This window comes from Eleutherodactylus coqui, chromosome 6 (genome assembly GCF_035609145.1).
Source record: "Eleutherodactylus coqui strain aEleCoq1 chromosome 6, aEleCoq1.hap1, whole genome shotgun sequence".
Classification (NCBI taxonomy): Eukaryota; Metazoa; Chordata; class Amphibia; order Anura; family Eleutherodactylidae; genus Eleutherodactylus; species Eleutherodactylus coqui.
The window spans coordinates 235,230,023-235,256,174 of NC_089842.1; the positions used below are offsets into that span (position 1 = coordinate 235,230,023).

Below are 26,152 nucleotides of genomic sequence, written 5' to 3' on the forward strand. Positions count from 1 at the left end.
GCAGCAACTTGGCCTGGCATCGATTCCACAACTAGAGGGAAGACATCTGAAGGGATGTTGAGCTATCTGGATAGTCCCCCACAGCTCCATGGTAATTGTAGGTGAAGGATTTTGGGGTGTGAATAGACCTTTCAACGTGGTAAACATGCAGCTCACACTATTTGTATGAACTCTTCAAAATTCTTCTGGAACCAATTCTGGACAACTTGGACCCGATGGCATGGTACATTATCCTGCTGGAATATCCCATCATTGTGGGGGTACTGTTTAGTCTATGAAGGACTGAAATTGGTCACGAAGCAGTGAAATGTAGCGGGCACCAGTCAAAACATGTTTAGCTGGTGTGTCAGAGTGGGAGGTGGTAGTCACGGTGGCAGTTACAGACCAAGTCCCTTACACTTTACACTGCAGTGAAAGATTGGGGGTTAATGATAAGGCCTGGTCTCTGCCCCCTGAATTAAAGGGGTTGTCCCGCGGCAGCAAGTGGGTCTATACACTTCTGTATGGCCATATTAATGCACTTTGTAATGTACATTGTGCATTAATTATGAGCCATACAGAAGTTATAAAAAGTTTTTTACTTACCTGCTCCATTGCTGGCGTCCTCGTTCCCATGGAGCCGACTAATTTTCGCCCTCCGATGGCCAAATTAGCCGCGCTTGCGCAGTCCGGGTCTTCTGCTCTCTTCAATGGAGCCGCTCGTGCAGAATGCCGGCTCCGTGTAGCTCCGCCCCGTCACGTGCCGATTCCAGCCAATCAGGAGGCTGGAATCGGCAATGGACCGCACAGAAGAGCTGCGGTCCACGGAGGGAGCAGACCCCGGCGGCCATCTTCAGCAGGTAAGTATGAAGACGCCGGACCGCCGGGATTCAGGTAAGCGCTGAGCGGTTTGTTTTTTTAACCCCTGCATCGGGGTTGTCTCGCGCCGAACGGGGGGGGGGGGGGGGGGGTTAAAAAAAAAAAAAAACCGTTTCGGCGCGGGACAACCCCTTTAATGTAGTGCAGTGTCCCTCAGTGCAAAAGAGTTCAAGGAGTCAGGCAGGGTAACAGTTAACTTAGTTTGTTCAGCATTCAGATGATGATGGCTAAAGGCCATTATAATCAAAGACTCCAGAATCCTGTCCTGAAGGTGGTGGCTGTAAGTACTGCTTCCTTTCTATCTGTTTTGTACTGCTGATTTGGGTTTCTCACCATGACCCTGGAAATCTGCAACAGGATTTGTTTTCCCTTAAATGGGCAAAATTGGCTTGTACTTCCTCTGGCTCAAAATTGGGGGGCACTATGCTGAACTGGATGGACATATGTCTTTTTTTGGCCTAATATGCTATGCTATGTTACACTTTTCACAGAACCGTTAAAATTATTTCTTTGCAGTAGCCATTCAGGATCTTTATATTTAAGTGGACCAGTGCACCCAGCCCATGCCACGAGAAGATACCCCACACCAGTATGGAGCCACCACCAGTCTGCACAGTGCCTTGTTGACAACTGGGGTCCATGGCCTCATGGGGTCTGCACCACACACCAACCCCACCATCAGCCCCAATCTTCTAGGGTCCAGCTATCAACCTCATGAGCCAAGGTGAGGTGCTTTGTCTGGTGTCGTGGGGGTAACAGGAGGCGCTCTGGTTGGTCCTCTGCCTCCATAACCCATGGAAGCTACAGAACGCTGGGCAGACCTGCAGGATATACGTGTGGGGTCTCCTGCGCAAACCTGCGGGATATACATGGTGGGGTCTCCTGCACTGACCTGCGGGATATACATGGTGGGGTCTCCTGCACTGACCTGCGGGATATACATGGTGGGGTCTCCTGCACTGAATGTGGATGTGATTTCTGCCGGAGTCACTTATCTGTTAACATGGACAATTCTAGCTAGATGCCGCCAGTCGCGATATTTAAGCACCCGTGGGCGACCCTTGCGCTGCTAATGGGTGATAATGCCCTCAACGACGTATTCTCAGTACACAAATGTGACACTGCGGATCGAGGAATGTTATATGCCCGAAATGTTGTAAATAGAATGTCCCCCTCAATCTGGCACCCACTAGCCTCGTTCCAACTCTGATAACACTGTTCAACAGCATTTTTGCATCCGGTGTGCGATATATCAATTCTTATGGATTTTTGGGTGCAGAATCTGAATTTAGAAATTATGTATCGCGTAAGGTTTGTATGCAATTTAGATTTTTTTTTCAATTTTTTAAAAAAGTTTTTCTTTGTTTGTGCTCATTTTCTGGTGAATTATTTATATCAAATTAAATCAGTGACTAAGCTAAACTCTTTATTTGAATGTAATACACAGTGGATGAAGTTCTAAAAATGGTCAATAGATGGCAGAACAATGTAGTTGAGCAGGAAGGTTACTGACTAGAGATGAGCGAACGTACTCGTTTCGAGTAATTACTTGATCAAGCACCGCGATTTTCGAGTACTTCAGTACTCGGGTGAAAAGATTCGGGGGGCGCCGGGGGGCGGGGGGAGGCGTGACGGAGCGGGGGGTAGCAGCGGGGAACAGGGGGGAGCCCTCTCTTTCTCCCTCTACCCCCCACTCCCCGCTGCAACCCCCCACTCACCCACGGCGCCCCCCGAATCTTTTCGCCCGAGTACGGAAGTACTCGAAAATCGCGGCGCTCGGGTGAAAAAGGGGCGTGGCCGAGTACGCTCGCTCATCTCTATTACTGACATGAGCCTATCTGTACTGCTGTTTAGTGTAGTAATCTGCATGAAGCACTTGTCGTGATTAGAGATGAGCGAGTATGCTAGTCTGAGCTTGTTGCTCGATCGAGCATTAGTATACTCGAAAGTACTCGTAAATTTCAGAGGAGAGAGAGAGACCGACCTATACAGAGCATGGGCCACCTTGAAAAATTCTCGAGTCTCCCATTGACTTTAATGGGGTTCGTTACTCGAACTGAGTTCTGGAGCATTGCAAAAAGCTTGGCTCAAGTAACGAGCACCCGGGGATTTTGGTACTCGCTCATCTCTAGATGTGATAGATAGAATCTGATCCTTTCACTTAATTCAGTACCCCAAAATTCGTTAAATCAACCTGTTTCCAAACCAGATACAGAATATTTTTTTTTTTTGTTGATGTTACAGTACTAGTAGGGTGCACAGGTACCCACAGCGCGGGACTCTCTGACCCTCACCCACCACCAATGTCCCTTCCTGGAGATAGCCCTGACGGTGGACAGGTCCAGGCCGCCATCACTGACCCTACGCTGCCTAGTGGCAGGACAGGAAGGAACCGCCGTACCTATGCAGATGAAAACTTACCGTATTAGTACCGACAGGCTAGGCCGATAGAATAAACCAACACGACAGGAAAACCACAGAACACAGGCAGAGCTGGATCGAGACAAGATAACTGTCACTGGAGCACGACCGAAGTCAGACACACAGGGAACGGAACCGATAACCTGCTATCAGCAGCTGCCAGACTATATTCAGGAGACTCCACCCCTTCCGCGAGTCCAATCAATCCGGCTGACTCAAAGAGGTAAAGCGAGCTCTAGCAGGCATGCATGGCCCTGCGTGCCGCACACCACGCCCGCACCCCGGAGCACAGCTCCGCCGCTCCCCAACCTGAGTGTGGCACAACACTATCTCAGAACGCCACAGCGAACTGCGCCACTGCCACCCGTGGTCAATGACCGGCCTAATGGTAACAGTTGACCAGTGTAATTCAAGTCACCTTGCCCGTTGGCCACTGTTCATCCTCACTCACAAGAGAACACCCCACAACATATACAAGTATGGCCATTTCCAAGCATCATCATCAAACTCCACTGTAATATTATTATGGTCATGCTGATGTCAGGGCTGGCCTTGCGTTGCACAGAGGCCATGATCTCTCACTACTGTAGGGGGCACAACTCCACCAATCCCACACTTCCAACTATATGGAAAAGTACTTGCACAGGATGTAGCTGCATTCCCGCTTTACAGGTTGAATAGCATGATTTATCCAACTTTCCAGCACTGTTATTTGGGCACTGATTGATTGTATTACTATGGGCACTATATGGCGGTATCACAGCACAGTAAAAGTCAGCCCAGGTTGGTGCCATGCATTTTCAGAAGTTTTCAGAAATGTCAGCTTTTATTTTGTGGATGGACTTGCAGGACTAGATGGAGGAATTGAATTCCGCAGCATTATCGGGGATATCCTGCTTATAAATGATCAGTAAACCAGGAAACCATGCGCCAGGTAGAGGAATGCCCACTAAATAAATTCCCACTTCCTCACTCATCTCCCTGCAGAGGTGCATAAAGCCACTCATACTGCTGACACCTACTGGAGGATTTACATATTGCAGCCTGAGAATTGGAGAAATCTATTGTAAGACTTTGTCTCCCTCTGTTGGACAGAGTGATACCTGCTATGTTATTACTGGGTGCAGTCAATGGGTATGCCTAAAGAAGCCTCATACGCTGACTGGTCACTTTATTAGAGCTCTGAACTCTTTCATGATTGGCGCTTCCCTGTATAGAAATTAGAGCTGTGACCCCAGAATGAAGGATAAAATCACGTGACAAGTTTTCCATGGATCTGTTTCAGTGTGAATCCACATTCGATGGGATCCAGTGATCTGAGCGACTTCCAACGAGCCGGGTCATCGGTGCTAGACTAGCCAGGGCCGGGATGTCACTGCCAACCGCGTGGGGTTTTCTCATGTAACGGTGTGGAGAGTATACTGAGAATGGCGCGATCAAGGAAAAACATCGAGCGAAAGGGGATCCTGCGGACGGAAACAACTTGTCACTGAAAGGGGTCAGAGGAGGATGTCAGGAATCATTCTGATGAACTGATGCTGCATAGCCAAGAAAACAGCAGCTGAATACAACGCTGGAGTTTCAACTAATGCGTAAGAAAATACAACTCGCCATTCCTTTCACGGATGGGCTATAACTGCAGAACATATCAGCGCTTTCATCTAATCTGCAGCAACTACAAGAAGCTTCCTGTCCACGGGGGCCGATATTCCCACAGAATATTCCACCTAGCGGAATCTACATCACAACAAAGCACTTCAGTACTGAAGTCCAAAGGAAAGAGGTCCAACCTGCTACTAGATGGGGGTGTCTAATAAAGTGGTCATTCAGTGTATATCTTCCAACTGATATGGGCTTGTGTTCGCAGTCCCAGATCCAATTTATTGCTAAGATCTCAGTGTACCCCTATTCTTTGCTGAGACAAGTCTGGTCCCCTGCTGCACTATAAGTTAGACAAGGCTGCTTTGAATTGCATCATTTCAAGTTAAAGTTTTTTTTTAAATGTGTGGCGGCTGCGGTCCTGGACTCTCCTGCAGCGACTATGTGCCACCATTCATCATTCACATGACTGCTGCAGCCAATCATTGGACTTAGCAGTCATGTGTGCATGAAAAGCCTGTGACTGCTGAGGCCAATGATTGGTTGCAGAAGTCACGTGAGCAATGAACAGCAAACACCTGCTACAGGAGCACTGGGGACAGCAAACACCTGCTACAGGAGCACTGGGGACAGCAAACACCTGCTACAGGAGCACTGGGGACAGCAAACACCTGCTACAGGAGCACTGGGGACAGCAAACACCTGCTACAGGAGCACTGGGGACAGCAAACACCTGCTACAGGAGCACTGGGGACCACAGCAGGGGCGCTGGAGTGGCGAGATATTAAATAGCTGACTACTGTATTTCGTTTCTTTCATCCATTTATTTGCCTCCTGACAAATCTTCAAGACTTCCCTTTAACAGATATTCTACTTTAAGAGTCCAAGCAGCGGGTGTGACTATAAAGTCGACTGGCATCTGTTGCCCATTTTTGCTGAGCAAGCGAACATTACCAGCCTATGATGGATTCTACTCCTACCAGACGGAGATCAATGAAGACTAGGACCAGTCGTCCCATTTGTCAAGCAGTCATCGGCTCCCCAGACACAGCGTAAAGCAGAATAATGACTCCGTGCAGCCTGGTATTGGTTCCAGTGACTCCCTGCGGACACAGTAAGATGTATTGGCGCTGGAGGCGGGCAGGGTATTGACAGGGGTCATTAGGCCTTATCTGGACTGAAGGAAATCCAAAACCCACAGAGAGAGGCAGAAAACATCTCCTTATGCGGGAAATACATTGTAGTAGTCAGTTGCGCTCCTTATTTATGGCGAGGCAGCGTAATCATCTCTAATCATGTGCTGTATAATTGAGGCAATATGGATTTTCCCGCAACAACACTCGGGGGACCTTTAAATCTTTATATCTTCTATAACTTTACTTTATAGCTTCTTACACGCCGGGCGGCAGAGCTCCGAAAAATAAATTACTCCATCACAATGCATTATTTCCTCGCTATGAACGTCTCACTATCTCCATCATGTTCAGCCAGGTCCTTATATCATCACGCCCATGTCTGTCTGTAATGTCCTCGTATCTCAGGTCTGTGCCCTTATATCACTTCCTGCTTTTCAGCTTATTTATCACCATGTCCTTCTCCACTCCTCCTCAAGTCCCGACATCCTCAGCCTTTCCAGGCTTCAAAACTGGATCCTTCTGTAAGTATTTAAAGAGATTACTCCAAAAACTAAAGTTATCTCCTCTCCTGCAACTTTATGAACAACGGGGGTCTCACAGCTACAATCTTCACCGATTCCAAGAATGGGTGTCTTGTGTCTCCCCTTCTCCTCAAAGGGGGCTTACTGCACACCCCACAGTGAGGAGGAGATTGAGTGGAATGACAGTTCTGCATACAAGTGCTTGGAATTTTTGGTCAGCCCCACTGAAATGAATGGAGCAGCAGCCATGCATGGTCACTGCGGGTTGAAGAAGCATCACCGTACTGACAAGAAGAGTGGGTCACAGGACTAGGGTTGCCACATGGCCAGTAATTCACCGGCACAGCTGGTAACTAAATCTCAAGCCCGTTGCCATTTTTTTTTTCTTGCTGTGAGCACGGCCGGGAATCAACCACACCATGAAGAACTTTGAGTCACTCTTTGCTCTGGTCTGGACACCGAGCCAACATCTGCGTTCTTGCACTTGCTGTACGCAGCGCAAGAGGAGGGGTCAGTTACATCAGCAGCAGCCAGACTGGAGGTATAGAGTTACTTAAAGTTTCATGGTGTGGTTGCTGCTCAGCCAGTAGTACAGAGGTAGTGAGGGCACTATTATTATTGGGGCCACTAAGGGGATCACTGTTACTACTGTGGACACTAAGGGGGACCCATACTATTGAGGACACTAAGGGGGTCACTATTACTACTGGGGTCACTATGGGGAGCACTATTACTATAAGGGCCACTAAAGGTGGTGTAGTGTCCCTGAATAACATCCTGGTCCCATCCCTAATTGTCATACATGTATTGTCTTATGTGGATGCACTGTGCAAATCTGTCATGTCAATTTTTTGTATGTGGTTTGCACAGCTGCAACATCTAAAGGGTTAACTCCCCTAAAAACTGTGTAAAGTGGTACAAGTGAGGTTATAAAAGTGAGTGACTGAGAGTGGGAAAAGAGTTCCATTATAGAGTCCATCTTCAGGAGGAGACAGTGCTAACACAGAGCCGCATGGGAGCACCATCAACTTCCATGTTGGTGAAGATGGAGGAGGAAGAACGACATCCCGTGGCGTATGGAGAGTGGATGTAGAGGAGTGAGTTCCGTCCACAGAGAGAGCACACCAAACCACAAATTTTACTAAAACAGGTACCCGTTCACACTACAGCATTATTATTCCTGGGTGGCCGTCCGCCCTTAGGATCACCGCACAGAGGTACGTGATTGTAACACCCACGTGGAGAATGTGCGGGGTGCATCTAGGCTAAGCCTTCTTCTAAGTAATTTTGTCTTGCCAGAGGGTATGTGGAAAGGATCTTGTCTTTTTACCTCCTCCGGAGTATACTTAATGTGAAGTTTTACTGGGCCTCAACCGTTCCTGAGCACCCGAGCTATGATACACTTGTCCAGTGTTTATTAATCTGCCATGTATGGAACAGAGGCGTCGTGAACTTGACAACTACTACCACCCTCATTCTGAGGACTACTGGCCCTATCCCCTGCTGCGGTAACTTCCTCCGGGACCAGGAGTTGGTAAGTGCCACCATGACGGGTCCATGCACTACACCCTTCCAACTCCAGCCGTACACGTGGGTAGCGAGCTATTTCCCTGCAGTGTCCCACGAGTGGGCCGTTATGGAGCTTGGCATCCCATGAACAGGATCTGACCTGATGTGCCTAATTAAGTTAATGGACTTTCATACAAGTTTCAGTGGGGCCACTCAAGATGGCGCCACAGTATATATTAACGCTCTCCTCTTTGACTCACTCCCGCCAAAGTTGCTTGGTGCCAAAATGACAATGCCCTGGCTTGGAGCAAAGTAGGAGGGTAGGGGGGACTACCCATGCTTTATGGACTTGCTGGTGCCAGAAATAGGAGGAGCTCATTGTGGCTGCAGACTCCTGGGCCCAAAGCACTATTGGCCAGGCAAGTGACAAAATGGATGCCACTGTGAGGACTACCCCCATCATCTACCTGGCCAACCAGGCAGCCCGTGCGGTTATGCCCCAGGGTTGCATCCCTTTGCACAGGATTTTGAGAACTCTGGAGTACAAGTGTTCCACAGTGCTCTTTCCCCTACTGGCTAAACCACCAGCTCCGAGGAAGATGCAGAGATCCCAGCAAGAAACAGTATCCAGCCCTGTTTCTTTGTCAAGTAAAAAGGACTCTTTCCGTAAGAGACACTGCTCTGTTTTTTCCTGTTTGCATGTTTTTCATATTTTCCATGTTTTTCTTGTATTTCATATGCAAAAGTCTCTAACGCACCAGAGACTGCAAAGTAAGAATACCCCCTGCACACGGGTGGAAATTCCGCAGCGGGATTTCCCGCAGAATTTCCGCCCGTGGAAGCTGCCATAGGATTGCGTTAGAAAACATAATCCTAGGCAGAAGGCCGCGATTTGTCCACGGAAAACAAATCGCAGCATGTTCTATCTCGAGGCCCGCACAGAAATGTCACTCCCCGGCTGAAGTTTATTCCACTGATCTAATTTTTTACTAGTCTTTGGAGCAAAGAGTTATGTATGATGCTCCATAGCAATACCTGTGGTGTTGGATTCTGTCCACCCTAGTAGATTTTCCACAAGTACTTGCAAGTCACTGTTTTACAGGCGCCGGGGATGGCTTATTTTTAAGTAGGAGGAACTGTAGTGTTCCAGAATAACATCCTGGTCCCCTCCATAATTGATCCACATGTATTGTCTTATGTAGATGCATTGTGCGAATCAGTCATGTCCATTTTCTGTATGTGTGTTGCACAGCTGCAGCGTCTGAAGGGTTAACGTCCCTAAAATCATTGCCTGTCAGCTCTGTTTGCATGCTGAATGTATCTATTCTTACTGTGTCATGTGGTACAAGTGAGATTATAAAAGTGAGTGTCTGAGAGCGAGAAAAGAGTTTCATCTTAGAGTCTATCTTCAGGAGGAGAACGCTAACACAGAGCTGCATGGGAGCACCGTCAGCTTCCATGTTGGTGAAGGTGGAAGAGGAACGACTACCCATAGTGCATGGAGAGTGGATCTGAGAGGAGTGAGTCCCGTCCAGAGAGAGAGCACACACAACCTCAAATTTTACCAAAACAGGTTCCCGTTCACACCACAGGCATTATTTTTCACATCTGGCTTTTTGGCCATTGGCTCATTTTAATATATAATCTAGCCCCCTTCTCTGTCACAACTGACATAGACAAGGGGGCTGGCTTAGTTATTGAAATGAGCCAAACAGCCAGTCCCCAGCAGTGAGAGGAAGACTCCAGTGGAGGTTGTGACATCCCTGGATCCGGTATTTCCCCTCCCTGGACAACCCCTTTGAAGTGGGTGGGTCACCTCTCCTGACACTACTTGTATTCCCCACACAAGAGCAATTCTGGAGCATCTTTTCTCAGATCTCAGTTTTGTTGTTCTTCCTCGTGGACAGTTGCTAGGGTGCTTTTACATGCTCCACAGCGGAAAAATCTGCACCAAAAGAATTGCTTTGGATTTACAAATGGCAAAATCTGCAGCAATTCTGGGTCAAAATCCGCATGTTAGACACCGTTCCCATTGTAAATATGGTGCATCCCGTTATGGTCTGAAGTTGCTCAATCAATGGTGACATTGCCAAACTATATATGGATATACCTAAATCACAAACAGAATGATAACACTCACTAACCAGTATATTCATGCACAGAGGCGTAACTTGAAGCTTCTGGGCCCTGATGCAAAATCTGTAACAGGGCCCCCAACTATAATGCTTTCTTCATAGTACTGGGCTCCCCATATGGAGAAAAGAGGCCTTATGGGCCACCTAAGGCTCCTGGGCCTGGGTGCAACCCCTGCACCTCCTATAGTTATGCCCCTGTTTATGCATTTCCAGGAAGAATAACAGAGAAACAGCAAAATGCTGAGTTCTAAGAAAAGATGCTCCAAAATTGTTATTACATGGGGGACTACTAAAACAGACATGTCAGGAATGCCGGTTGTTCCCCTAGCGGTCCCAAGAATGGCACACCTTGTATGCCCTATGTGAATGGAGCAATGGTGTGCATGCATGACCACCACTCCATTCTCATCGATAGGACGGAGATGATTAATGCGCTCACCTATCTCTATAGAAGTGAATGGAGTGGTGGTATCACAAGGGCACCACTGCTCCATTCACATAGGGCATTGGGCATGCGCTGTTCTCTGGAATTTTGGGGGTCTCGGTGGTCGGACCTTATAGTCTTTAGTGGGAAAACTCTTTTGGGATCCCCAAATACTAAGCTGTCGGCTGAACATTTATTTGGCAATCAGCTATTCCTTCCAAAAGCTTCGTAAATGTGCCCGCTCAGCTTGTTTTTTCAATGTAAAGCAGAATCAATCAGGTGGGAACTTTGAAGTGCCGTATTTTTTCAATGGGCAGAGAGAGACGAGACCAGCAGCTGCCAGGCACCTTAGTCAGCGACCGTATCATATCAGTAGGGATCTGACTCCTGGTACAATTGCAAAACAGCTATTTGAAGGGGCGCTGCTACTCTGGTGACCGCTGCGGTCTGTGCATTGTATACCAGGCACAGCGCTATTAGGGTTGCCACCTGGCTGGTAGCTCACTTGTTTCGGCTGGTAATCAAGTCCAAAGACTGGTGCCGGTATTTATTTTTTACCATCCATATCAATAGTCTGCGAACAATAAATGTCAGCTGAAAGCTGACATTTAAATCCCCGGCTGCTGAATACTACAGAAAGCAGTTCAGGAGACCTGCCGGCCAGACGCGGCTGAACTCCGGCTGCAGCGGAAAGGTGAATATACATTTTTTTTTATTTTTACACATTTTAGGATGATTTTCAGGTAAGGGCTTATATTTTTAAGCCCTTCCCGAAAATTCATCCCACGCTCGCCGGCAGCCCATTGCTTTCAATGGAGCCGGCTGTATTGCCGGCTCCATTGAATTCAATGGGCTAACATCGTTCTTCTCTGCCACAGCTGTGGCAGAGGAGAACGATCTTTATGCTGACAGTGCGGGGGGGGGGGGGCCCACTCTTGCCGCTATCGTGGCTTAATAGTGGGACCTGGGAACTTGAGATGCAGCCCAACATGTAGCCCCTCACCTGCCCTATCCGTTTCTGTGTCGTTCCCATCACTTTCGTGAATTTCCCAGATTTTCACAAATGAAAACCTTAGCGAGCATCGGCGATATACAAAAATGGTTGAGTCGCCCATTGACTTTAATGGGGTTTGTTTCGAGTAACGAACCCTCCAGCATCGCGGGAAGTTCGACTCGAGTAACGAGCACTCGAGCATTTTGGTGCTCGCTCATCTCTAGTTGAGATCCAAGAAGTGATCTGGGAGTGGTACGAAAACCGTAGGGTCCAAGTATTGCTCAAAGAATGCCTTTCATATTGTCACTTGAGAACCAATGTCTAAGAGTGCTGAAACGGGTGCACCTTCTACCATTATCAGGATTTCAGGGCAGTGGCCAACGTATTTGGACATCCACTGTTGGTTTTGCTGAGCAGGACCTACTTTCTTTCCTCGCGGGCAGCGGGCCATGGGCCCAGGGGATGCCCTTTTAAACTCAGGCATTCCATGGATGCATGTCCTGGATGTTTGCAATGCATACAGATATGATTCAGGTTTCTCCATGGAAAGTTGTTCCTATCTCTTTGGAATGTTTCATCAGGAGGCTGCGAAGGCCCACGAGAATACGGGCATGAGTCTTCCAAGTGAAGCGGGCATCTCCAATTCTCCCATCCGTTACAGAGTTGCCACACCCCGTGCCATTTGTGCCAGTTGTTTCTGCATTGTTTCCAGTTGCTGGCTCTGGGAACTTCATCCTTCTCAGATTCAGTTCCTTGGGTGGGCTGGAACGAAATCCAAAGTTTGGCGCATCGTAGGGGTCTGATATCTCCCAGTAACTTTTTAGAGGTGGCAGGAGTTTCTATATCTGCAACTGTAGGTTTGGTACCCATCACCCGAATGGCTAACTCCTTGAAATCTAGGAAACTGTCATCTGCGTGTTGGACTACTAACATGCTCAATTACCTCCAGAGGTAACCCCTTCAATAAATTGCTCTCCTAGCATTTGGTCAGCAGTGTCAGTTTCTCTCGGATGAGCGTGAATTACGACTTTCATCCCTTCCTGAAGGGAGAGGGCATAGTCCCAAAGGGATTCACTTGCCCGCTGCGTCTTATTTAAAAAATCTCTTTTTTTCACTTCTGAAGCTGTAGAGGTCTTAAAAATATTTTGGTGTCTTTCAAATACCTGTTCTACAGTTCTTTTCTGAAACTTAGGCCAGGTCTTAACTTCCCTTGCGGCTGCTCCCTCTAACTACCCAATCAGTATATCCACCCGCTATTCCACGGCTATGGGATATAGTCAGAACATCGCTAACATTTAGCTGTAAAACTATCTCAGGCTGTGTAATTCTCCTTTGTAATGGGGCAACGTTAGAGGCATTGTAGCGGAAATAGCGGGAGTAGCAAAAGTAGTGGTCACAGAGTTTGGATCGCTAGGGTCTGCTTGTTCCTATGAATCTCAGATTTTTAAGGTGCTAGAAGGATTTTCTAGGCTCTAGAGTACAGAGGATTGAATCTTCTTCCACTTGGGCATTTTTTGAAAATAGGGACGCTAGTTCTTTAAATTTTTAAAATTGCACAAAAAGGTCACAGAAGTATCTTTCCTGTTCGTGAGAAAACCCTGCAATGTGTGACAAGTGGAAAGAGGTCTGCACTCTCTGAGCGGTTTCTAAGGGGTAGTTGAGTGTCATAGTGGTGATAAGTGCAGCGCTCTCTATACAATTTTGCACACAGATGAAGGTAGACAACAGGATATAGATAACTAATTGAATTAGGTGAACATGACGCCACTGCCTGACTTAAAAGATCTTTGTAGAGAAATAAGACAAACACACATATTTGAGTAAACTGCAGGCACACCATTTACTGTTGAATGTGGCAGTCTGCAAGAATATTAAATGGTAGAACATGCATATACACAGTTTAAGCCTTGACACATGGATAAACAGGCCCTGGGGAGGCAGAACCTGGGATAAGAGAGAGCTATAGAGACAGTGACAAGGACCGAAACAAAACTCCTATCATCTGACTAACAATAATTTGCCATTCATGAAACACGAGCTAAGATTCTCTAGTATACACACCATGAGATCATCTGGAGAATCTGGGATCTTTGCAGTCTGTGATGCTGTGACTGTGTTGATTGTTCGGTGGAAGCACTGCTTGAAAGGATTTTATGTCTCGACAACAAATGCAGGCTTCTCTTAGCATAGTGGGTGATTAATGAGCCACACAAAGGGTTCTTGAAGCTTTCATTCAGCTTCTCCAGTTCTTCCCCTCCAGGGCAGGAAAGAAACCAGTAAGTCAGCTTCACCTGGCTGTCGGCATTCTCCCCCTCCTGCTTCTCCCTCTCTCTCTTTCCACTGACTAAACACTGCCCTGTTCCCTGCCTCTCATCCCTGCCTATAATTATCTAGTGTGACACAGATCAGAAGAAACAGGAAATAATCCAGACTAGTCCACTCAGGTAACTTGTTTCAGCTCAGCTGTGATTAGCTCCGCCCCTCGACCAATCAGGGAACTTCTTTCTTTTGCTGGGTCACGTGATCCGCAGGTTCTGGCTGCTACATCCCCAGGTCTTCAGCCATTGTAGTAAAATAAAAATGACTAAGCTAAATTAACTATTTAGTTCCCTATCCTGACTCCATCTTCTTATTAAACGAAAACCAGCATAACTACCCTCTGCTCAATGAGCTGTAGTTCGAATAGTTGCTCTGGACTTGCAGTTAAGTACTTTTACTGTAGTGTCACACTTCAGGTCACTACAGTGTATATCTGGGTGTTGTTAGCATAGAGATGGTACTGATAGCCAAGTCTCCTGATGGGAGGGGGGCGAGGACCGAGCTCTGGGAGACCCCAACAGCAAGGGGAAGAGGAGAGGAGGTACAGCCTGCAAAGGATACACTGACTGAGCGGTCAGATAGGTAGGAGGAGAACCAGGGAAGAGCAGTGTCCTTTAGAAAGTTAAAGCGAAGCATACTGAGGAGGAGTTTGTGGTCAACAGTTTCAAATGCTTCAGAGAGATCAAGGAGGATCAGTAAGGAGTGGTCACCTCTCGATTTAGCCATCAGGAGGTCTGACTGCATTTCACAGTTGCTGGAGGGTGTGTTGAGGAGGAACTATAGAGCGAACATGACAATCAAGGTGGTCCCACAGATACTCAATTGTGTTCAAGTTGGGGGAGCTAGGGGGCGAGGGAAGTAATTGGAAGTCTTGGTTGTGGTCTTCCATCCATAAAGGAAGCTGAACAGCTCTCCAAACGTATGAAGAATATCGATGCATGCCTCCTCTGTAGGAATAATCGTGACTACCCAATGATATAGATCATCAAAAGGAGCAGCTTCCAAAATGCAATATCAAAATAGGATCTTTTTATTCCATTTAGGGCTCCTGCACACTTGCGTTTTTCTTGCGCATCTTTTTCATGCGATATCGCTGAATTTTTTTCACGCGAATGTCAATGGGACTTACTAATGTTAAAAACGCATCACAAATTGGTGCTTTGCAATTTTTGTGCGATGCCTTTTTAACATTAGCAAGCCCCATTGACAATTGCGTGAAAAAAACCCACAAGAAAAACGCAAGTGTGCAGGAGCCCTAAAGCAGGTGCGATATTTCAGCTGAACATAGCCTTTCAAGCATAGTGTTACGAATTACGGATTGTGGATCCACTGCACAAACCAACCAAGCCTAGACCAGTCCTGGAGTGGTTGGCAGCTGACTCCTTAGATAGAGGGACTGATGCTAGGAAAAGGGAGACTGACCCTTGGCTGCAGAGGGAATGGAAAGCCCCTACCTACCAGCAAGGTGATCACCCCAATGAGGGCAGCTCTGCGCTGGAACTTCTGGTCTGAGCAGGAGGAGCACACAGATGCAGGACAGAGCAAGGGTAAATCATGAACAGGAATGGGAACGGACATAAAACTGTCAGAAAGTAAACGTACAGACAGATCAGATATGAAAGGAGCCTCAGACAGAACAGAAGGCCTGAAACAGACCCAACATAGGGAGGCTGAGAACAGTGATCAAAGAAAGCAGAGTGTCAAAACCTAAGACACACCAATTCTGAGGCCACCAGGAAGCACATCAGCTCAGCTTAAATAGGGAAGAGATTGCCAATTAACCCCACAGCTGAGCTGAGAGACAAAGTACTGGTTAACTCTCTCAGTGCTGGATGAAAACAGACAGAGGATCCATATGCACAGGAATAGTAGAATGATGCTTGCGGCAGCCTGGAAGCGCATGAGGGTGGCAGACACGAGTTGCGACCTTACACATAGCCAAACATCATGCATATGCACTTATTTATACACCCACTAATATAATCTACATGTACCTCAATCAGTGACATCATAGCAATGAACATATATCTAAGAAAAAATAAATATTATACAAACATAAGTTGCCCGGTAATGATCAAATGAATGGATAGAGCTGAGAACTAGAAAATTCCCATAATGTCAGCATTACATTCTGTAACGTGTAGATGAAACTGTGTACCTGCATATTCAATGAAGCTGGCAAAGCTAGGTGTTGAAGGAGGGAGGCGGTGGAGACAGAATTCCTGGAGGAGAGAGGCGGTGGAGACATAACGCCTGGAGGAGGGAGGTTTTGGAGACACAACGCCTGGAGGAGGGAGACAGTGGAGACATAATGCCTGGAGGAGGAAGGTGGTAGAGACATAATGCTTGGAAGAGGGAGGTGGTGGAGACAGTACACCTGGAGAAGGGAGGCAGTGGAGACAGAATGCCTGGAGGAGGAAGGTGGTGGAGACAAAATGCCTGGAGGAGGGAGGCAGTGGAGACAAAACGCCTGGAGGAGGGAGGTGGTGGAGACAAAACGCCTGGAGGAAGGAGGCGGTGGAGACAGAACGCCTGGAGGAGGGAGGCGGTGGAAACAGAATGCCTGGAGGAGGGAGGCGGTTTAGACAGAATGCCTGGAAGAGGGAGGCGGTGGAGACATAACACCTGGACAAGGGAAGTAGTTGAGACATGATGCCTGGAGGAGGGAAGTGGTGAAGACATAAAGCCTGGAGGAGGGAGGCGGTGACAACAGAACGCTGTGGACATCTGCACACTCAGGGCTCTTTTAAATGGGACGACAGGTCGTCCCAGTGTAGTGACCCGAAGTCTATATATCTGGCTCCTCCATAAGTGTCATACATGTCATGTCTTTTATGTGGATGCACTGTGCAAAGTGCCTTGTCTGCTGTTATGTGTATTGCACAGCTGCAGCATGCAAGAGTTTAATGTCTGAAAGTGACTGGAACATGTCTGGGAAAGTAGCAATTCTGTCTAGTCACGTGAGGTCGCCCTTCTACGAGGGGGTGCTGATTAGTCTTTGGCTTTACTCAGAAAGGAACGAAATAGGAATTTGAAACTTTCCATTTCCCCCACATCCTCTCCACTGATGCCAACACACTTCTTACATCGGTATTTTAAGTTCTGTAAGCCTTGCAAAAAGAAGGATTTTGATTGTGCCTCAAACCAATCACCCGTAGCAGCCATGGCATCAAAAATGGTGTGAAATTTGGTACCCTTGAGGTGTTTCTTTAGATTTGGAAACAGATGATAGTTGGGGGGAGCTAGATTTGGTGAATAAGGTGGGTGGTCTACCAGCTGGAAGCCTAGCTCCACCAGTTTTGCTGTGGTCGCTTGTGCAGTATGAGGGGAGGCGTTGTCTTGCAGGAACAAGATTCCTTTGGACAGCTTGCTGCGCCTTTTGGCCTTCAGAGCTGCCTTCAATTGGTCCAAAAGTATTACCTAAGCGGGGTTATGACCAAGTATTACCTAAGCGGGGTTATGGAATAGAGGGCTGTCTGTATCCCTAAAAATCCAGCAGCCAGTAAATAGTGTGCTACTTAGCAACTTATATGTGGTATGATTATTAATGCGATGTCTGCAGCCCTGCTAGTTCTGTCTATGTGGGGACTTAGCGCATTGCTTGGCAACACAGATGCGGTATGATCCGCGCTGACCTTCCTCTAGTATCAGCACGCTGCTATGTTGCCTCGCGACGGGGACGCGTGGCACGTATGAGCGTGGTGACGTCACGGCGTGCAGTGACGTCATCACGTGACCTAGCAACCGGAGGGTCAGACGGCCGCTGTGTCGTGCGGCGCGATCGGATCCAGGCAGAATCACGCTCTAGGTACAGCGATTCTTTATCGTGGAGGGAATGATGTAATGGAGGCACAGGTATCACTGGATGAGGGTGCTTCCGATGCATGGGACACTAATTAAGGAGGTTCAGCCCCCTGGTGGGGGGTTTTCTGTTTTGCTACTGGTGGATTAGCTCAGGGGGAACCACTTCCAGATAGTGGGTGGGGCCTTTTCCTTTATAAGATCTAACCCCCACACTGAGCAAGTCATTAGCCACTAGCCTACCACTAAGGCCAGTGATGCTACCATTTTGTTATTTTGGCTGCTGATAGGGCTGCACTCTCACTCCTCCACACTGCTGGTAAGAACTGGGAACTGGTAAATCCTGGCTACCCTGAAAATGAATGCTTGATTCTGCTCCTCGCTTTGCGGACCTCCTCCCATGTCCTCCTCCAATGACTTCCTACGCATACTGACTACTGAGAACTGCTCTGACTCCTCCTTCGCTTCCTGTCTTGCTCCCGCACTTTTTCTCTTCTCCTCCCCCTCCGCATAGAGGCTCACACTACATTTCCCCGCTCTGAGCTCTGACTCTCCACCCCTCTACCAATCAGTGAGGGCATGACATACAGCCAATGGGGCCAGTTGTTGCCAAACTTCTAGCTTAGGAAGGGGAGAAACTGATGTAAGGCACTTTCTATGTCTCCTGGAAGCACATAGCAAAGTGTTACAGGACAATTTCTACCAGTACACTCTCACAAATTAGAAGATGCGCTCAGAGCTGCAAGGTGGGCTCTCGTAGATTTGCAGCTCCTCTCTTGCTCCTTAGTAACAAGGCCTGGGTAGATAGGGCCCCAGGACACATGCCATCCTCTCAGCTTCCTCCATCTTCCCTACACACAGACTAAAGGTGTCTGTGTGCAGACCGGCTCCTATCAGAAACACTCTAAGTGGAAGACGGATAGAAAGACAAAGACCTCACTCATGCACCTTGCAAACACATATATAAAACAAGGTCACATGACATACAAAAGATACATTTCCAGACATAACCCAGACAGTAACCCTTTCAGTGCTGCAGCTATGCAATACAAATCATTATTACTCCCATGGAAGACAATGACAATACATAGGCACAAGACAAACATAGATCATTCAGAAACGTCTAGAAAGTTCTGTACATTAAAGGGGTTGTCCCGCGGCAGCAAGTGGGTCTATACACTTCTGTATGGCCATATTAATGCACTTTGTAATATACATTGTGCATTAATTATGAGCCATACAGAAGTTATAAAAAGTTTTATACTTACCTGCTCCGTTGCTGGCGTCCTCGTCTCCATGGTGCCGACTAATTTTCGCCCTCCGATGGCCAAATTAGCCGCGCTTGCGCAGTCCGGGTCTTCTCCTGTCTTCTATGGAGCCGCTCGTGCAGAATGCAGGCTCCGTGTAGCTCCGCCCCGTCACGTGCCGATTCCAGCCAATCAGGAGGCTGGAATCGGCAATGGACCGCACAGAAGAGCTGCGGTCCACGGAGACAGAGGATCCCGGCGGCCATCTTCAGCGGTAAGTATTGAAGTCACCGGAGCGCGGGGATTAAGGTAAGCGCTCCGGTAAGCTTTCTTTACCTCCCTGCATCGGGGTTGTCTCGCGCCGACCGGGGGGGGGGGGGGGGTTGAAAAAAAAAAAACCCGTTTCGGCGCGGGACAACCCCTTTAACTTCTGTATACTACAGCTACATATCTGAAACAAGTAACATCCCGACCAATAGCTGAAGATGCCTCTCTCTGTATTCTAATACATTCCAAAGTTAGGCTGCTTTCATAGCCGCCTTAGGGTCAGTTTAGGGTTTTCCGGCTCTCTGCTCCATTTTTAGAGGAGAGAAGCTGAAATCAAACGGTAAAAAAAATTATTCTTTTTTTCTCCATTGATTTCAATTGGGCTCCAAAAAAAAAAAAAAACAGAAAGCAAACAGAAAAGCTTCATTTTGCTTCTGTTCGGTTTCCCTTTTATGTTTGCCTCTTATGATGGCTCTCCATAAAATATTTTGAAACTGTCAACTCCAACTAACCCCTGCGAATCATGGATTTATGTTGATTAATTCTCTCTCTATATTCCCTTGTGGTTTCACCCACATAAAGTAACCCAGAAGGACACTGAAGTGTGTATATGACAAAGGAGGACTGGCAGGTATAAAATCTCTTAATAAAATATCTCTTACCAGTTAGCGGAGGTGTAGAAAAACTATCCTTAAAGGGGTTGTCCCGCGATGACAAGTTAAGTTAAACACTTCTGTATGGCCATATTAATGCACTTTGTAATATACATCGTGCATGAAATATGTGCCATACAGAAGTTATATACTCACCTTCCCTGTGCTGGCGTCCCCGTCTCCATGGTGCCGTCTAATTTCAGCGTCTAATCGCCCGATTAGACGCGCTTGCGCAGAAGGGTCTTCTCCCTTCTGGTCGGTCCGGGCACGAGCGCCGTTCTGGCTCCACCCCCTTCTACGCGTCATCGCGTAGCTCCGCCCCGTCACGTGTGCCGATTCCAGCCAATCAGGAGGCTGGAATCGGCAATGGACCGCACAGAGCCCACGGTTCACCATGGGAGAAGACCTGCGGTGCATCGTGGGTGAAGATCCCGGCGGCCATCTTGGAGGAAAAGAAGGAAGAAGTTGCAGAGAGGGGATTCGGGTAAGTAAAATTTTTTTTTTAAATTTCAACACATCCCTTGGGTTTGTCCTGCGCTGAACGGGGGGCCTATGCAAAAAAAAACCAAACCCGTTTCGCCGCGGGACAACCCCTTTAAGCATCATATTAGAATTACAGTAACTGAAACACAGAAAACTGTCCAACTAGGAAGTGGCAAAAAGAGTTTGTACTGGACCTATGGATGATGATGGACTTATATCTAATCTAATCAATTGATTCTTTAAATTCTTAGGTCTTTTATATGCCATAAGTGGTTGAGATGTGAATTCTGCTTTATCAGGGTGCTCTCTCCTAATGATGTCCCATGAGGACCTCAAGATCTTTGAAATCTTAGGACTAATTTGACAAAGGCATACAACCTTGTCGAGTCTTCTTAGTTTGACTCAACAAGTCCATTCTGGACTTCTCCTCTACTGTATTCATAGGCTCACCTGGAAGGCATCTAGGAAAACCATGCTTTTCAAATTTCTTGCACTTCTGATTGTCACTATCTATTCACTTCATGTGAATCAATGGGACTTGGGCAACAACCTAATCATTGCCTTAGGATGGGAACTGTCATAGATTACGATCTGTACTTTGAATGTACAGCTCAGTACTCAGGCCTGTCCCTTTTTGGACACATCAAAAAACTGCAATTGGTCATAAGAGATAGACATAGTAAGTTATAATTTAGCATCAAATGCATTGATTTCATCCAAAGACAGATGTAGGGAAGATACATCACCTCCCCACACAGCAAACACATCATATATGTATCTCCACTAGAGATGAGCAAGTATACTCGCTAAAGGCAATTGCTGGAGCGAGCATTGCCTTTAGCGAGTACCTGCCCGCTCGAGATAGAAGGTTCGGGTGCCGGCGCGGGGGAGCAGTGAGTAGCGGCAGTAGGGAGCGGGGGGGAGAGAGGGAGAGAGAGATCTCCCCTCCGTTCCTCCCCGCTCTCCCCCGCAGCTCCCTGCCCGCCGCCGGCACCCGAACCTTCAGTCTCGAGCGGGCAGGTACTCGCTAAAGGCAATGCTCGCTCGAGTAATTGCCTTTAGCGAGTATACTCGCTCATCTCTAATCTCCACCAACACAATAGGCTGGGGTGATGCACAGATGTGTTTACAGCAGATTTCTCCACATAGTTCATGGAAGTATTTGCATATGTTGGTGCCACATTAGATCCCATGGCTGAACCCTGGCACTGAGCATAATAAGTGTCCTGAAATAAAAAGTAATTGTCATACATGATCACTGCCAAAAGTTGTAATATGCAATCGCATCATTTAGTAGAATAATGGGTTGTACATTAACAAGACTGAACTTGAGAAAACCATTTATGGTGAGCAATAAAGCTATACAAGAATACCAGGATGGCTGACTCTGCTGTAGCCAAGTCACAAGTTGTCCTAGAATCCTATCCAGAAATATGAGAAAAGAGTCATTCCCAGACACAATAGGTCATCCAAGAGGTCTGTTCAAAGATTTGGGAATCTATGATAAACCGTACAGCACAGGTGTAACTGCGGGTTTCATGGTTAAATACTCCACCAATTTCTGTTCAATAATTTTGGTCAAAAATGCTTCCTCTAGAATCATCTTTTGTCAGGGTGTGCCTGCTGGGACCTGGGGTTCTATGGGTTTCCAGGAGCACACCTTCACAGGTGTGGAATAATTGAGCTGGCTGGGTGTGGATTTCTCCAGCCAGCCAATCTCTACTGGTATGCTGCATATATATACCAGTTCCTCTGCATAAGGAGGCTGGTATCCCTTCACTCAGAGTTGGGTGTTATGCATGTCTAGTCATTTGTGTTTATCTCACCTTCCCTGAGGATGGACTGGACATCTGTTGTCCCTGTCTGGATCTTATGCAGACCCCATTTTCTCTTCCCCTTTTACATGTGGGGCCTCCAGACGTCTGATGTCTCATGTGGTCAGATGGGTGATTCCTGACATGGTTCCTAGAATGTCAGCATGGTGGATGACTCTTTTTCCCCTTGGTGTGAGGACATTTGGGATAGCTATGTTTTTCTATCGGTATGCATGAGAGTTCTGAGTGGAGTCCAGTTCTGTGCTATTGTGTGAATAGCGATGTGTTTATTGGGCCTGTGCAGGTGGCCAGACATGTGGTGTGAACTGTCCTGTTCTGTGTGGTTTGCATTACCTGGTGAGTTGGTGTGAACTGCAACGTGTGCATTGGGTATGTGCAGGTGGCCAGACACGTGGTGTATGAACTGTCCTGTTCTGTGTTGCATGCAGTTCCTGGGGTGTTGGTGGGTAGGTGTGAACTGTGTTCTGTCCTGCTGTGGATCGTTTACCATCTCTGGGAAAATTAGGTCCTTAGTTTCCAGTATGGGACTGTCCCATCAGGACTATCACCCTGCTTACAGGCAGGTTTCCTGGGGTCAGTTGTTTTGTTAAGAGTAGGGACCTGTGAGACAACAAGGACCCTTGATGTGGGCTTGCGGGCTTAAGTGACTTGGCAAATCCACAAACTAATACCTCGTACATTCTATTGTTATTCCATATGGCTATGTGTGCAGGTATGCTTGGTGAGTGTTTTGAGCATTTGTTAGTCATGATTTATGACGGTTTCTAAGTTATGTTCATGATTTTGGGTTCTGCAATCATGAGTGAGAAAGACACAACATCTGTATTTTCAAGGATATTTCATATTTTGGATCAGCACTCCTCTGCTTTTCCAACAGCTGTTGGACATTTCTAGCCATGTGACATGTTGCATTGTTTTGCTGGACAATCCCATCTGCCCAAAGGTGTAGCTAAAGGCTCATGGGCCCGGGTGCAAAAGTTTATCTTGGGGCCCCCCAACTTCTCTTAATTCCTTGATGCAGAAGCGTAACTTAAAGATCCTGGGCCCCAATGCAAAACCTGTAACAGGGCCCCCAACTATAATGCTTTATTCATAGTACTAAGCTCCTGAGCTCGAGTGCAATCGTATCCCCTGCATCCCCTATAGTTACGCCAGTGCATCTGCCCCATGGAAGACAAACAACATTTATGGGTGTACATGATCTGCAAGGGTGCATTCATAACTAAATCAGTTCAGAGTGACTTCCACATGGATGAACAGGCCCAGAGTACACCACAAAAAAATTCTCCAGATCATAACGCTGCCGCCACCAGCTTGTGTTCTTCCAGCAATTGTGCAGGTTGTTTGTTCTCTGATGTTTCTCGTCTGAAACGCCAACATCCTTACGTTCGATAAAGCAGAAATAAAGGGCTCATTGGAGAAGCCAACCCTTTGCCAATCAGTGGTGGTCCAATTAAGATACTAACATTCGAACTGAAGCCTTTTCTTCTGATGCACCTTTGTTAGCACAGGCGGAATGACCATCCATCAGTTTTGGAGCCCCATATGCAGTAGGGTTCCTTGAACTGTTGTTGTAGACACTTGTCTGGTAGTCCCCTGGATCATTTTCATGGTGATCTGCTCTACTGTAGCGAATCAGTCGGCCCTCACACACCTTCGTAGACAACGTTCACGTCTCACATCAATGGCACATGGTGCTCCACAGTTTCCACATCGGTTATTCCCAATGGTGCCATTTGTCCACTCAGAATACACTTTCACCACAGCAGTACGCGAATAGTTCAAAAACTGCGCTGTTTGAGAAATACTGCCACTCTTATTCTGAAATTGAATAATCATCCCATTTTACAACTCCGATAAATAGCGCCTCTTACCTCTGACAAGGAGTTACCGTATATTCCGGCGTATAAGGCGATGGGGCGTATAAGACGACCCCCCAACTGTCACCTTATACGCCGGGAATACAGCGGAGCAAAAAAAAAAATCATTACTCACCTCCCCCGGCGTTCTGTGGCGCTGCTGCAGGATGACGCTCCCTCCTGGTCGCATATTAGCACTTTCTGCTTAGCTTAAAGGGGTTGTCCCGCGCCGAAACGGGTTTTTTTTTTTATTCCATAGGCCCCCCGTTCGGCGCGAGACAAACCCAATGCATGGGTTAAAAAAAACAATGTTTAGTACTTACCCGAATCCCCGCGCTGCGGCGACTTCTTCCTTACCTTAGCAAGATGGCCGCCGGGATCTTCACCCACGATGCACCGCGGGTCTTCTCCCATGGTGCACCGTGGGCTCTGTGCGGTCCATTACCGATTCCAGCCTCCTGATTGGCTGGAATCGGCACATGTGACGGGGCGGAGCTACGCGGTGACGCGTAGAAGGGGGCGGAGCCAGAACTCCACTTGTGCCGAGACCCAAGAGAAGGGAGAAGACCCTTCTGCGCAAGCGTGTCTAATCGGGAGATTAGATGCTGAAATTAGACGGCACCATGGAGACGGGGACGCCAGCAACGGAGCAGGTAAGTGAATAACTTCTGTATGGCTCATATTTAATGCACGATGTATATTACAAAGTGCATTAATATGGCCATACAGAAGTGTATAGACCCACTTGCTTTCTCGGGACAACCCCTTTAAGCAGCGCTGCTGATTAGAGCCACCTGATTGGCTCTTCGGCACCACGTGACTACAAAGCGTGCACGCGGATTGCCTTCAGCAGACGTGCACTACACACTACAGTTAAGCAGACGGGGTTAGGGTTTAGGGTTAGGGTTAGGGTTTAGGTTTAGGGTTAGGGTTTAGGGTTAGGTGTAGGGTTAGGTGTAGGGTTTAGGGTTAGTGTTTAGGGTTAGGGTTTAGGGTTAGGTGTAGGGTTAGTTTTAGGGTTTAGGGTTAGTGTTTAGGGTTAGGTTTAGGGTTGGGGTTAGGGTTTAGGTTTAGGTGTAGGGTTAGTTTTAGGGTATAGGGTTAGGTTTAGGGTTAGTGTTTAGAGTTAGTGTTTAGGGTTAGGTTTAGGGTTGGGGTTAGGTTTAGGTAACCCTAAACCTAACCCTAAACCTAACCCTGTGCTGCTTAACTGTAGTGTGTAGTGCACGTCTGCTTAATTGTAGTGTGTAGCGCACGTCTGCTTAACTGTAGTGTGTAGTGCACGGCTGCTGAAGGCAATCCGCGTGCACGCTTTGTAGTCGCGTGGTGTCGAAGAGCCAATAAGGTGGCTCTAATCAGCAGCGCTGCTTAACCTAAGCAGAAAGTGCTAATATGCCTCCTGGTCCCCGGTAGAGCATTGCTTTCTGGACGCGGGGCTTGAAATCCCCGCCTCCAGAAAGCTAATACTGCGATTAGCTAACACACGCCGTCAGCCAATCACAACCATTCAATGACATCATTGAATGGCTGTGATTGGCTAAAACACATGTGCCTTCAGGAGGTGAGTAATGATTTTTTTTTTTTTGACACTTTCTTTTTTTTTGTATTGCCGGCGTATAAGACGACCCCCGACTTAAGAGCAGATTTTTGGGGATTCAAAAGTTGTTTTATACGCCGGTATATACGGTATATGTGAGCAGGCAGTCTATTATACGCCTTATACACTCACAAACCAGCCCAAGACACGTCACATCCTCTACGGGCTACGCACTGCTGATGTCGAAAATAGGAGGCAGTCGTAATAATGTGACTCGACTATGTATATTAGGTATCGCTTCATGATGACTTGTACTACCGTGTTTCCCCGAAAATAAGACAGTGTCTTATATTAATTTTTGTTCAAAAAGGTTTAACTTTTTTACATGTATAGCTGCCTGGACACTATTTAAATGAACTTTTTAAATTAACTGTTAGCAGGGCTTAATTTTGGAGTAGGGCTTATATTTCAAGCATACTCAAAAAGCCTGAAAAATCATTTTGCATCCTCAAAAATTCTGGAAAATCATGCTATGTCTTATTTTCAGGGTATGT

General features: G+C 47.2%; 1 protein-coding gene across 1 annotated transcript in view; it reads left to right on the plus strand.

The window, feature by feature from the left end:
- Positions 1-26,152, plus strand: part of LOC136633421 (death-associated protein kinase 2-like) — a 704,757-nt gene that overhangs the window by 26,432 nt on the left and 652,173 nt on the right. The window lies entirely within an intron of this gene.